Raw genomic sequence first — 14,577 nt, 5'->3', positions numbered from 1 at the left:
TACTTAGCGTATCTGGCACAACCAAAGTGGATAAGCGCGAGTCGTACAGACATGAAAAAGGTTACGTATCATCATACATGGACTGACGAACTATTTTATTGTTAAAAGGTCCTTAATTTGTGGGCTGTACTGTAACTTAAGCTGAGTTGCACTATCATATTTTAATTTTAATTTAATTTATAAAAGCAAAAGGTCACTGATTGACTGACTCACTCATCACGAAATCTCAGAATCTACAAGTGCTAGGAGTCTCAAATTTTACATGGGGGTTAGTTTTAGAACGTGGGTGCTTATTAAGACGGGATTTTGCAAAATTCAACCCCTAAGGGGGTAAAACGGGATCCACGCGTACGAAGCCGCGGGCGGCCGCTAGTACGGTAGCTACCTACTTACTTGCGGTACTTAACTATAACCAAACCGGTGTTTTTTTATATAAATAAAGCTTGACAGACTTTTGACGACTGTTTTTAGTAAAATGAAATGGTGCAATCCAGTCTAAGGACATGTAAAAACTGCCGTAATTTACATAACAAAGAAAACTACTTTTAAGATTCAGGAACAATTTAGTCCAAACGTTGAGTGGAAGAGAATTCCATAATGGCATTAATTTCGCTAAATGTACCTACTCGTTTACGCGACATTAAACGTTAAATCTTAGGATATATAGAGCGTCATTTATCGTTGATTTCGAAGTCTGTACCTCTAGTAGGAAAAACTTTCGAGTTCGTTTCGTTGCGTATTCAAAGTGTCATCGAAAAATTTTGTATGAAAATTAAACAGCGCCCCCTAGGGCGGCTATAATATAGGGGGCGCTGTTTAATTTTTCATACAAAATTTTTCGATGACACTTTGAATACGCAACGAAACGAACTCGAAAGTTTTTCCTACTAGAGGTACTGGATATCGCATTTTTTCGAATGCGCAAACGATTCGAAGACGAAAGTTTTTCGTGCTAGCCACAGGGAACCCTAAAAAGCATAACTGCCAATACTGATATCTTCTTTATTAAAGTTTGATTGAAATAAATTAAGTTTGTAATTAATTAGTATACCGACGACAGCATATAAAACTATAACATCGCAAAATCAACCTTATTGCAAGAATATAAGAGCCTGTTAAGTTTGACGTGCTGTACATTACTTTGTTGCTATAATTTCAATAATTGTCCATATCTTAATAATTTATTGTTATGAGAGAGTTAAAATATGAGTATTGCAATGTGATTGTCGTTTTCGTATCGTTTATTATTTAGGATGATATATTTAGGATGAAATACACTTAACAACCCGGAAACGGATCGTAACCGCATCAACTCGAGGCAGTCAGTCAGTATTCTTTGTAAGAAACTCAGTACTGCAACGCACACATAAGGTTGTCGCACATTATCAACCCGCAAACTGATCGTAACCGCATCAACTCGAGTCGGTCAGTTTTGTATGAAACGCCATACTTACAGCACCGCAACGTACACAGTACCCGCACCGTAACGTAAACGATTTTGCACGAAAGGCGAAACGGTGTTGATCTCTTTGCGGGTTGAAAGTGTGCTTTGACTTTAAAAATCCTTTATGGCTTTTTTTTTTGTATCATAATAGCTCATTGACTAAAAAACTCATAAAACTCATTTATTTATTATTGCAAATTGGCTTTTAAAAAGCACTTTTACACGTCCCAGTCAGTGTTGCCAACTCGGATTTTGAAAAAGTCGTAGATCAGATTAGAAAATTACGTAGAAATGGTACAATTTCCATATAGAAAATACGTAGAACTACGTACTTTTTTTTCTGAGTGAAATGAAGAGAGTAGGGGTAGGTAAAAGTAATAAAACGACAATTTATATTACCCTAAAAGTAGTAAAGTACACTTTTATTGTGTATCATTTTCAGAAATGTTTTCAGACAAATCAAATTTATACATAATATTTGTTAAAATGCATAATGTGTTCCTGCGAAGACTCGCGGTTCTTATTTAAGCCACTTTTCGTATAAAGTAATCCTGTGAACGTATCAGTGTGAAGCCTGTTTCTTATGTTAGTTAGCTAGTATGAAACGGAACGTTTATTAACTTTTTCGCGAAAGTAAAGGAAACGATGCCCATTCAGCCTATTTTGCAAATTTGATAGAAAATACGTAGATTCTGGGACTAAAGTTCGTAGGTTTGCAAGGAAGGCTTAAAATACGTAGATCTACGTAAAAATACGTAGAGTTGGCAACCCTGGTCCCAGTATTAACCCTACCAACTGCTTCGGGACAATAAACGGGCCAGTGCTGAGAAGAAGCAGCGCAAGCGCAAGACTTAGTACTAACATCTTTCGTTTTCGAATCGGTAACCCAAAAATCCTGGGACAAGACCAGAAAGCAGGTGATCATGCTTTATGATGCTACAGAGTTCTTCATCATCATTTCAGCCATAGGACTTTCATAGGCCTCCCCCAATGAATTCCAGATTGACCGGTTGGTAGTGGCCAGGGATGTAATGGATATCCGCAACCGTAACTTTCGGATATCCGAAATAAAAAAAATATCGGTAACCGTAACCGAAACCGGTATAGTATTATTCCTATATCCGTAACCGTATCCATAACCGAAACTACATAATATCCATAACATCCCTGGTAGCAGCCTGCATACAGCGCCTTCCTGATAGCCTTGGCTTTATGAAGCCGTCTGCCCACCTATGGACATCCTATGCTGCGCTTGTTAGTACTTACGTGGCATCCACTACAGAACCTTGGCACTCGGCATCCATAGGGGTACCCAGCTGGCCAGTCATACTCCGCATCTGGCCTGCCCTGGGGCACACAAATAATCTAGCGGCGTTCCCTGGTACCTTTAGCATGAACAACTTTCGTCTTCGAATCGTTTGCGTATTCGACAAAATTCGATACGCAAACTTCGAATTAAACGATAATTGTGACAATTTTGATTCTCAAAATAGGTTTCGTGCAACCATTTCTCATACTAAGTTTACTTTCCGACACGTTCACAAGGGCGCTGTTGTAGTTTTCGTACAAATCTTTTGATGGCAATTCGAAAACGCAAACGATTCGAACTCGAAAGTATTTCGTGCTAGCCGTAGACTCGGATCACGAGTCGGTCACTCCGACCCCTTCACCCTTCGGCTATTGTGACTTCAAAATTTCCCTCTGATTGATGATTTATTCAAAACCATGCTCTTCATCATCATCATCATCATCTCAGCCATAGGACGTCCACTGCTGAACATAGGCCTCACCCGATGCTTTCCATGTTACCCGGTAGCGGCCTGCATCCAGCGCTTTCCTGCTACCTTTATGATGTCGTCGGTCCACCATGTGGGTGGACGTCCCACGCTGCGTTTTCCGGTACGCGGCCTCCACTTTACGCTCGTATGTAGGGATTGCAATTGCTGGATCCAGCATACAGCAATCCAGCTGGATCCAGCGATGCGGATCCGCAAACATATAAATTTCTATTGCTTAGTTTCAAATTGCCGCCATTTTCAAAACGGCGCGGTGACGTTGCCGTTCTGTTGTAGTGTGCGTTGAACGGCGCCTCTCCGAAGTTACTGGTACGTTTGTGTGCTTGAAAAATCCAAAAAAGTATGAAGAAGCAGTAAAAAATCAGTCTATTTTCCTTTGCCAAAAAAGAATGTGATGCGGCATCGCGGCAGGACATGAAAACTTTGTTAAAATGAGTAAATAAACAAAATATTGTAGCCGGTGCAAGAAGATGAAGACATCATGGAGTTAGAAGAGAATGGTCTATATGATGATGCAGAACTCGTGAAAATGACTTTAGAGCAAGAGCTTGAGATGCAACTTAAAAGAGAGAAGGAGAACTGAAAGAGAAACAAAAAAAAGCCAAATTACGAAAAGGTCTTGAAAAAAGAAATGAGCGTTTATGCGTGGTTTATGAGACCGAAGGAGTGCGTGGTGAACGTTTATCTACGGTGTATGACTATTTGATGGCCCTAAAACCGACCAGTGTACAGGCCGAAAGGGCATTTTCAGCAGCCGGCTACATTTACTTCCAGAGGATTAAAAAAAAGAAATGGTCAGATTTTAAACTGCCATTTAATTATCGCAGAAGATTATTTCGGATTCGTAACTTCTATTGATACAAAAGATAGATTGTAGATTAAATTACGGTCCTTTTCGTAGTTAATTTTAAAAGAATTTGTAAGACTGTTTCCTACTGATTAGCCGTATTTCATAGATTATCGTAAGAAGTAAAATGTGCAAGCAAAATGTGTTGGTAAGCGCACAAGTCAACAACGCCTGGACCAATGTTCGTTGTAATCCAAGGATGGTTTTTACGGCGAGAAAAATTCGAATAATTTCCGGGAAAACCCTAAAAACAGCCCTTTTTTCACGCGGGCGAAGCCGTGGGCGGAAAACTAGTTACAGAATAAAAAAAAGTCTTAAAAATGTCGTCTTTTTATTTGCGTTCCACATTTTGCTGGATCCGCGTTAGATCCAGCTGGATTCAGGTAAATCCAGCAAGAATCCAGCTGGATTGAAAACGCCGCTGGATTGCAATCCCTACTCGTATGCTAGTACTCACCTTAATTTAATGCACGTAATATATTAATTATAAAACAACACTGGAAAAAAGATACGCCTGTGATTTTTTAAATCTTGAAATGTACTTACTTACTGTGTTAACATAATAATAGTGACTTAGTTTCTTGCGCGGCTTCTTCTCAGCTCTGGCCCATTTATTGTCCCGAAGCAGCGGTAGGGTGCAAAAGGCCTATTTGCAAAAATAAATTAGTTTAATAAGTTTTTATGAGTTTTACACAACTGACGTTAGACCGTATAACGAACCACCAAGTCAAAGTGAAATTTTACAAGGAAGAAATGAACATCGTGAGAAGTACATAAAAAGTTATGTATTTTCGTATTTTTATGAATTTTCGCGATATTCTTTCATGATAATAGCACAAAAACACTAAATTACGTTTAATAGTCACGTTAATATTGACTACAATGTTAATAGTATGCTGTTGGCTGTCTGAAATCAAAAGGTAGGTACCAGTTTCAATTCCCAGTGAGAGCAATTTTTTGCTCGTTTGACGGGAAGAGCACACACATTCATAAAATGTCATGCTTATAAGCTTAACACAAGCATACTCGATGAACTTGAAATGAGAGCAACACATGGGTACCACCTACCTACTAAGTGGCAGTTGCTCAATCACCATCGTCATCATTTCAGCCATAAGTCTAAAGCAGCCCCAAGACGATCAATTGCGATTGTCAATGTATTTAGGTTCCAATTGACGGAAACGATTTTCAATTGCTCAGCGAAACGATCAATATTAGCTTCAATGGCCCTGTCAATTGGGCTTCAATTAAAGTTTTCATCAATTTGCTTCAATCATGTAAATGCAATTGACAATGGCTTCGTAAACGATCAATGTCAATTGACAATCATAGAATTGACAATCGCAATTGATCGTCTCGGGGCCACTTATGACAGCCTGTGCGAAGCTGGGGCGGGTCGCTAGTATGTTAGGTATATCTGAAACTCTAGACTGAAATTCACGTGGGCAAATGCTAATTTAAATACTTATTTTTAAAATAGACTAAAGTCAATCTTGTCTTGTACCTAGGCATTAAATTAAATAATTCATGTTAATTAAGTAAAGGAGAACAACCACTTTCTATGAAGCGTTGGGCCCAGTACTAAGTTATTTGTACAGCTACAAATTTTATGTCGTTTTTATGCCTTCATAAACTAGTTTATTATTGTGTTTATTTGAGGTTGCTAACTAGTGTCATTCTCGAGAAAACTAAATTAGAAAAAACTAGAAAAAATGTTACTTTTATACAAAATCAAGTCGTCAGTTACCCAAATCGCAAGCAGAATCCGTTAGAAATAGCATAAAATGTTATTAATCGATAGTTTTATTTCTTCTTCTTCTTTTAATTCGTTTTAATTCAATTCAACAAGCATTCGCAACAGTCTCATCCTTTAGATCCTTTAGACATAACTAATCTGTGGTCTCATCTGTGATTCGCAAGTGACATTGCTGCATTGACAGATGACAAAACGAATTATTTTCATTCATTATTTCATTCAATCATTTTAGTTTTGTCATCTGTCAGTACAAACCTTCTTAAAGATCAAATACATAATGAGGATCATTTCGATTTTTAGCTGTGAATGCAGATTTATAGGGCTAAGAAATCCTTAATACACAGTCCAAAAATTTTTGTTCTACGACAAAAATTGACGAAGTTATGGCCAAATTACTAAAAAAGTTCACTGACCGCCCGGCGCGGGGACGATGACGTCATTATATCCGATCCGAACGCTGCCGGCGTACTGCGTGGATAGAAAATATTTTTTTCTAGCCAAACTATCAGTTTTAGAGAAAAACTTGTAATGACATTTATTCATCAGAATAAAGTAAGCTATCGATAAGTAATTTTTAAAAATAGAAATTGTGAAAAATAACGCAAAAAATCCATACGCTCATACGATTCAATGGAACGCAGAGACGTGATTGGGGTCTCCGCGGTGGTATATTTAGCGATTTATTCAAATAAAGTGTTCATAAGTGTTGTTAGTGGACGTCCTATGGCTGAAATGATGATGATGATGATGAAGTGTTGTTAGAGTCATATCTTCTTCTAAGTAAAATATAAAAATGTATAAGTATTTATTTATTTACTTCTATTAATAAGGTATAGCTGAGGCAGATACACTCTGCCTAGGCTACAAGACATTGTTATGAAGATCATTTCGATGTACACGCAACACCTACCTGTTATTTAGTTTTTCTGAGTTAAACCTACGTACCTACCTACCTACCTATTCGCCGTTCCCATGGGCGGGCCAGCTGCTGCAGGAAAGGACAGCTGCTCCCTCCTGGAAATCTATTTAATCTTAGCCTAGAAGCTGGGTATGACTCCCCAAAGGAGAACAACCACTTTCTATGAAGCGTTGGGCCCAGTACTAAGTTATTTGTACAGCTACAAATTTTATGTCGTTTTTATGCCTTCATAAACTAGTTTATTATTGTGTTTATTTGAGGTTGCTAACTAGTGTCATTCTCGAGAAAACTAAATTAGAAAAAACTAGAAAAAATGTTACTTTTATACAAAATCAAGTCGTCAGTTACCCAAATCGCAAGCAGAATCCGTTAGAAATAGCATAAAATGTTATTAATCGATAGTTTTATTTCTTCTTCTTCTTTTAATTCGTTTTAATTCAATTCAACAAGCATTCGCAACAGTCTCATCCTTTAGATCCTTTAGACATAACTAATCTGTGGTCTCATCTGTGATTCGCAAGTGACATTGCTGCATTGACAGATGACAAAACGAATTATTTTCATTCATTATTTCATTCAATCATTTTAGTTTTGTCATCTGTCAGTACAAACCTTCTTAAAGATCAAATACACTGAATTGTCCCACCCGTGACATTGACAGGGGGCGCCACCGTCAATACCGGATCGCTGGTTCCGATTTTTGCCATGTTAGAAACTATATAGTTGAACGATGGTGGCGCCCCCCTATCAATGAGTTTGGTGGGACAGTATAGTGTATTGAGTCTTTAATCGATTGACTTTTAACGTTCCATTTTACGTTATCTTAGATTAAATCATTAATTCGTTTTTATTATTGTATACGACTTACGACATCAGTTAAAATTATAATTTTTACCGTAAAATACTCCCTAATGTATGCGTAATATAATATCAAAAACCTACCAATGTACAACTCTGTACAAACTTGGGCCCAAAATGGTTGTTCTCCTTTTCCCATTAGTCACCTGTATGGTTTGCGTAAGAAACCTATTGAATTTGTTTTTGGTGGTTTAGAATTTAGAGCGCTCTTTATAAAACTAGCAGAAAAACATTTGTAGTTTACTAGTTTTGAACATGTAGAGGAAAAAAGGAGTGTAGTAACTTAAAAGGTTGACTCTACACTCGAAGCTCTTGACAATGAGGATCATTTCGATTTTTAGCTGTGAATGCAGATTTATAGGGCTAAGAAATCCTTAATACACAGTCCAAAAATTTTTGTTCTACGACAAAAATTGACGAAGTTATGGCCAAATTACTAAAAAAGTTCACTGACCGCCCGGCGCGGGACCGTTGACGTCATTATATCCGATCCGAACGCTGCCGGCGTACTGCGTGGATAGAAAATATTTTTTTCTAGCCAAACTATCAGTTTGAGAGAAAAACTTGTAATGACATATATTCATCAGAATAAAGTAAGCTATCGATAGGTAATTTTAAAAATAGTAATTGTGAAAAATAACGCAAAAAATCCATCCGCTCATGGAACGCAGAGACGCGATTGGGGTCTCCGCGGTGGTATATTTGGCGATTTATTCAAATAAAGTGTTCATAAGTGTTGTTCCAGAACCTTTCTGCCCCATCGGCCGTCAGTTCTGCGTACTATGTGCCCTGCCCATTGCCACTTCAGCTTGCTAATCCGTCGGGCTATGTCAGCGACTTTGGTTCGTTTACGGATCTCCTCATTTCTGATTCGATCTCGCAAAGAAACACCAAGCATAGCCCTCTCCATAGCACGCTGTGCAACTTTGAGCTTCTGTATAAGGCCTATAGTGAGAGGCCACGTTCTGGAATGGAGGCCGCGTACCGGAAAACGCAGCGTGGGACGTCCACCTACAAGGTGGACCGACGACATCGTAAAGGTAGCAGGGAAGCGCTGGACGCAGACCGCTGCCCATCGATCAACATGGAAAGCATTGGGGGAGGCCTATGTTCAGCAGTGGACGTCCTATGGCTGAAATGATGATGATGATGATGATNAAAAAAAAGATAAACCCGGTAGATTACTTTTCGTTTAAACACCCGAACGCCGCACAATATTTCTTTCTCTTTATGTCCATTTTTAAATAATACCACAGAATACATAATAGTAGCAACAGAAATTGCACTCCTTTGTGTAGGATCAGATGCCGACATTTTAACGGTAATAATAATAATGCAAAATATCCAACGCACATGGTGCATTCGAAATCGCACCTTACCACTACGCTCACAAGANTTTTCCATCCCATAGTACGCCGGCTGCGCTCGATTCGGATATAATGACGTCACGCGGCCCTGCGTACGTTGACTTTTAGCGGCAAAAACGGCCTATGTTTATTACTTAATATCTTCGTAAGTAATGGTCCGATTTGGATAATTCAAAAAGATATATCTTTCTTATGTCTTAAAGATTAACGTAGATACTAGTTTTATTAAATTTTCTACAACAGTACTGATCCTCATTGGCTAGATTCCTAAAAAAAAATTTAGTCCGTCAATTACATTATCGAAAAATATTGGATACGTATATTTTTATTTGTCAATCAAACATCTAATTACCAAGTTATGATGCGTTGAAGTTCCACGTCACGGCACAATGTGCTATACTTTTGCACGCCTTGACGTCACGGGCCTCTTCTCTTTCAATTTTCATTAGTTTGAAAAAGTAAAAAATACGTGTTCCATGTTTTTTGATAAGTTATTCATCATCATCATCATCATCATTTCAGCCACAGGACGTCCACTGCTGAACATAGGCCTCCCCCAATAACTTCCACATCGCACGGTTGGTAGCGGCCTGCATCCAGCGCCTTCCTGCTATCTTTATCAGGTCGTCGGTCCACCTAGTGGGGGGCCTGCCCACTCTATGTCTTTGAAGTCGCTGACATAGCCTGACGGATCAGCAAGCTGAAGTGGCAGTGGGCAGGGCACGTAGTACGCAGAACTGACGGCCGATGGGGCAGCAAGGTTCTGGAATGGAGGCCACGTACCGGAAAACGCAGCATGGGACGTCCACCCACAAGGTGGACCGACGATAAGTTATTAAGACGAAGTAATTCAAACTCTTGCTTTTTTATCCAGGAAACATCCTTAATGGGACAAACAGTCCAACTTTGAGAAAGAGGTCAATTTGGTACAACAATGTTATTATTTTTATTGTCAATGTACCAAATAAATATTTTTCTTTCTTTCTTTCTTTCAATCGTCGAATCCAGCTCGGCTGGGCAGCGTTCGGGAAACGCGATATACTCACGTCTGAAGTACCGCAGTGTCTCAAGACAAAAGTCTTTGACCAGTGTGTGTTGCCAGTGATGAAACACAGATCTGAGATGTGGTCGCTTACAATGGGCCTCATTTAAGAAGGCTCAAGGTGGGAGTTTCCCTACCTGAATAACCGAGCCACCGAGCCGCTGGGGCAGAAAAGTTCTCGAGTGGCGACGTAGTGTGGGCAGGCCCCCCACTAGGTGGACCGACGATCTGGTGAAGGTTGCGGGAAGTACCTGGATGCGAGGCCAATCAGACACCTTTTCTTCTTCTTCTCAGTCGGTACACTCTTGTCAGAGTGGTCGTGGTCATCATTTTGAATCACGATTCAGAGTGATGTTCCTCGTAATACTGCGCCATTCCTCGCGGACTGCAGCTTTCCGGGTACTTTCGCTAACCGAGCACTTAGTTGCGGCCTTGATTTCTGTTCCGTCCATCTCATTGGTGATCTACCACGTGGTCTGGTGCCCTCAACTTTTCCCTGCACTATGAGACGCTCTATGGAGTCATTACTGCGCCGAGATACATGGCCAAAGAAGACACCTTTTAGCGGTTATTATTACAAGCTTTTTATTACTTTCACATGTCTGGTGTCTGTCGTCAAATCTTGCAACTTAAAATTGACCCACTTCCCGGTTTCCTATTGAGCTGAAATTTTGCATACATGTGTAAGTCCGATGACAATGCAATATTATGGTACCATTGAGCTGGTCTGATGATGGAGTCGGGAGGTGGCCATAGGAACTCCTAAACAAAACGGCGGAAACTCATCGAGTTTGGGTTCGTTGGATTTGTCTTTTCGAGCACTTTAGTGTTAGATAACGTCCAGGGTCCTGAGATTAAGATATAACTAAAAAGTGTAAAATAAAATTATAATAAAAATAAACTTTTTTAAAAACAAGCTTTTATTCTGAATTTCGAAAGCTTGTAGCGCAAACAGAGAAAAAGAGGAATAAATTCCATGCGCGATACAAACTTTCGAAATTCAGAATAAAAGCTTGTTTTTAAAAAAGTTTATTTTTATTATAATTTTTTTTTTTTGTGTTTAGAATTGATCTACGTCACCGCTCAAGCGTCAGGGTTGTATGAGCAAAGTAAAATAAATAAAAACTTAATTTTAAGAAGCATTTATTGTATTTACGATTAGAAAACTTTAATCTAGTGGAGTTTGTATAATCGTACCATCTCTAAAGTACCTATTAATAAACTTCAGTGTTGCGATAATTCGAAATTAAACAAACAGTTTTAAAAGGTGTAGTGTCGGAAAATAGACACGGTGAAGTAAAGTTAATGTTTTTATTAGCTAAAATAATTTTTTTGCTATAGTTTTTTGTCATAAGTATTTCAAAATAATTTGTTATTTATAAAGTGTAGAGTTTTTTTATTATTTAAATCACTACAGTTAATTATTATTCCTAAATATTACAATTTTTCATTAAATAAGAATAACAGTGCTGTTGGAACAATAAACCTTGATTGCGACTATGATCGACCGAGCGTGTTTAAATACGCGTGTGCAAACAGGCGCGTGGCGGCCCGGACTGATTTGCAACTTGAAGTTGTCGCGCGCTGTAGGTAATTATCTCGGCCGGCATAGGCGAGTGACGGAGGCCTGATAATACTTCGATCATAGAATAATAATCATACTACTACAACGCACGCCACGCGCCAGCGTCCTGACGAGCGCGCGCGTGACACTCGACTGATATAATACCCGCCGGCGGGGCGCTTCGCTGTAGGTAATTATCGGATGTACCGCGCGGAGTGAGCCAGGCCTGGTGCGAGGGAGAGGCACATTCCGAGGTGCGCAGTTTGCTCGATCGAGTTGTAAATCGTATTAATTAGCACTTAATGCCAAATAATTGTGGATAAGAAGGCCGGCAATTAGCAATTTTATTCGTCAGGTTGACAATATCGAACGCTGTAAAATATAATTGCTACAGAGGAAGTACAGTCAGGTGACATTTATTTGGAAAGATTTAACTTCAACATTTTACGAAAAAAATACTTGTAATGTCATTTTGACTTAACATTTTTTATCAACCCAGCTTTTTTACTAACGTAAGGCCCGATTTGACCAAACTTTTATCCGAGAATAACTGCTGGTACAACTGGCATATTGACAGTTTCAGTATGGGAAATATGTTAAAACTTCGTACGCGTGGCTCCCGTTTTACCCCCTTAGGGGTGGAGTTTCGTAAAATCCTTTCTTAGCGGATGCCTACCTACGTCATAACATCTACCTGCATGCCGAATTTCAGCCCGATCCATCCAATGGTTTGGGCTGTGCGTTGATAGAGCACTATGTCAGTCAGTCAGTCACCTTTGAGTTATTTATATAGTTCCAAAATACTGAACTGTCCTACGCATGACATTGACAGCGGGGCACCACCGTCAATACCGGATCGCTGGTTCCGATTTTTGCCATGTTGGAAACCATATAGTAGAACGATGGTAGCGCCCCCCTGTCATTGAGTTTGGTGGGACAGTTCAGCGTGGGTCATCTATATTTAGATTTTAGACGTCAAATGTATGGCCGTATCATCTAAAATCGATGATATAGGTACACATAAAGGCGCACAGGTGGGCAAGGTGATTTTCATCAGAATAAAAAAAGTTGTAATGTCTTTCCATGTTTTTTCCTTGGACGTTTTATTTTAGTCTAAACAAACATTTTGCGATTTCATTCGGGTTTTTATTAAACTGTATCCATCCTAAATCGATAAAATGCCCATAAAGGCGCGCAGGTGGGCAAGGAGTTTTTCACCAAAATAAAAAAAGCTGTACCTAATGTCTTGCCATGTTTTTTTTTTGGACGTTTTATTTTAGTTTTATTAAACTTAAATGATCTCTTAGGAAGAAAAAACAAAACAAATGGCAATGCCAGATTTTGTATGGAAGGTGGCGTCTTTTTTTTTTTCGCGCCATCGACCAATTTTTGATTACAAAATAGTGTACCTAATAAACCAAACTTACTATGGCATGTATACCTCCAAACTCAGTCTGAACTGAGTTACGAGCATTAGAAGTTTGCTGATTTTCATACTAAGTAGATTTGCTTTTTGCGCACAAGTTTTGTAAGAAATTGCAACAAAATATTGCGCTATTTTTTTATTGCGCTGATTCTGCTCCATACTGATGTCTGGAGCCTATAATGGATGGTATTGTTTGTTTACACATACAATGTCACTATTTTGTTGCAATTTCTTACAAAACTTGCGCGCAAAAAGCAAATCTAGTATGAAAATCATCAAACTTCTAATGCTCGTAACTCAGTTCAGACTGAGTTTAGAGGTATACATGTCATAGTAAGTTTGGTTTATTACACTATTTTGTAATAAAAAAACAAGGTTTGGTCGATGGCCGCGCGAAATAAAAAAGACGCCAATTTCCGGCATTGTCTTTTCTTCGTCATAGTTTTTCCCAGACTAATGCCCGTTTTCCCCATCAATGCCTAATTTTAAGTGACCCATATGGTAACACATAACAGGATTTTTGTTTTCATAGGGTCACTTAAATTTTGGCATAACTGTACTTTATATTACAACCAACCTGACATTGCACCAAATTGCATCATCTAGCAGCACCTACTGTATCAGCAGTCTGACAAGAGTGACTCTTAGGTTCGCCCGTATTCACAAACAATGCTTGCGCACAGCGTTGAATAGAGCTCTGTGATTGGTTCGTGTGTCATCCTGTGCGTCCCCGCGCACTGAGACCTCATAGTAATGTTTGTGAATACGGGCGTTAGGTTCACTCCCGCGAAGTGTTTTACAAAATCATAAAAATATTCTTTCGGAATAGAGCAACATCCGAGCTGTCAAATGAAACCAGTTTTGGTCTATTTCACTGTCAGTGTCAGGATTATTTCACTGTTTTGTAGGTAGGTACAACAAATCAATCACTGAACCAGTCACCACGTTTCTGAAGCACTATTTCTTATAAACATCCACGATTTCACTCACGTGAAATCTGAAAATATATCAATCAAATTTTCAGCGTGCCACTAAGTGCCTCGATCTGTCAAATTGATGCAAAAAACGGTTCTGTTTGACGTGACGGCGACGGCATTAACGCATCTCTTTTTATCACACAGTGTTGCTGCTAGTGACATTTTTTTTATCCACAACGAGGAATCTCTTAGCCTGTATCTCCCTGATGGTAAGTGATGATAAGGCCGAAGGTGGAAGCGAGCTTCACCCGGAATCCTCAACCACAGAGGAACTGGCTACCTTACCTCTAACTGCCGGAACACAACAATGCTGTTAACATTGTTGTTATGGTGACAGACTTAGGTAAGATGGTGGTAGCTAGCCAGGCAATCTTAGAACAAGTCCTACCACCAACCAAACCGAACAGAAAAATCTGCCCCCACTGGGAATCGAACCCGGGACCTTTACGTCTGAAGCAGGTGGTCTTACCACTAGACTATAGAGGCGGTTAACATCTCGCGCGCTCAGTCCTTTGTTGCTCTATTCCGCTAGGTATAAAAAATGAACTGTGTATTATTGCAGTTTTATTTAACGTAAGTGA

The sequence above is a fragment of the Ostrinia furnacalis genome, unplaced genomic scaffold (assembly GCF_004193835.3).
Source record: "Ostrinia furnacalis isolate ACB-3 unplaced genomic scaffold, ASM419383v2 OfSCF0635, whole genome shotgun sequence".
Lineage (NCBI taxonomy): Eukaryota > Metazoa > Arthropoda > Insecta > Lepidoptera > Crambidae > Ostrinia > Ostrinia furnacalis.
The sequence above is the reverse complement of the archived record's forward strand: the minus strand, read 5'-3'. Positions refer to the sequence as shown.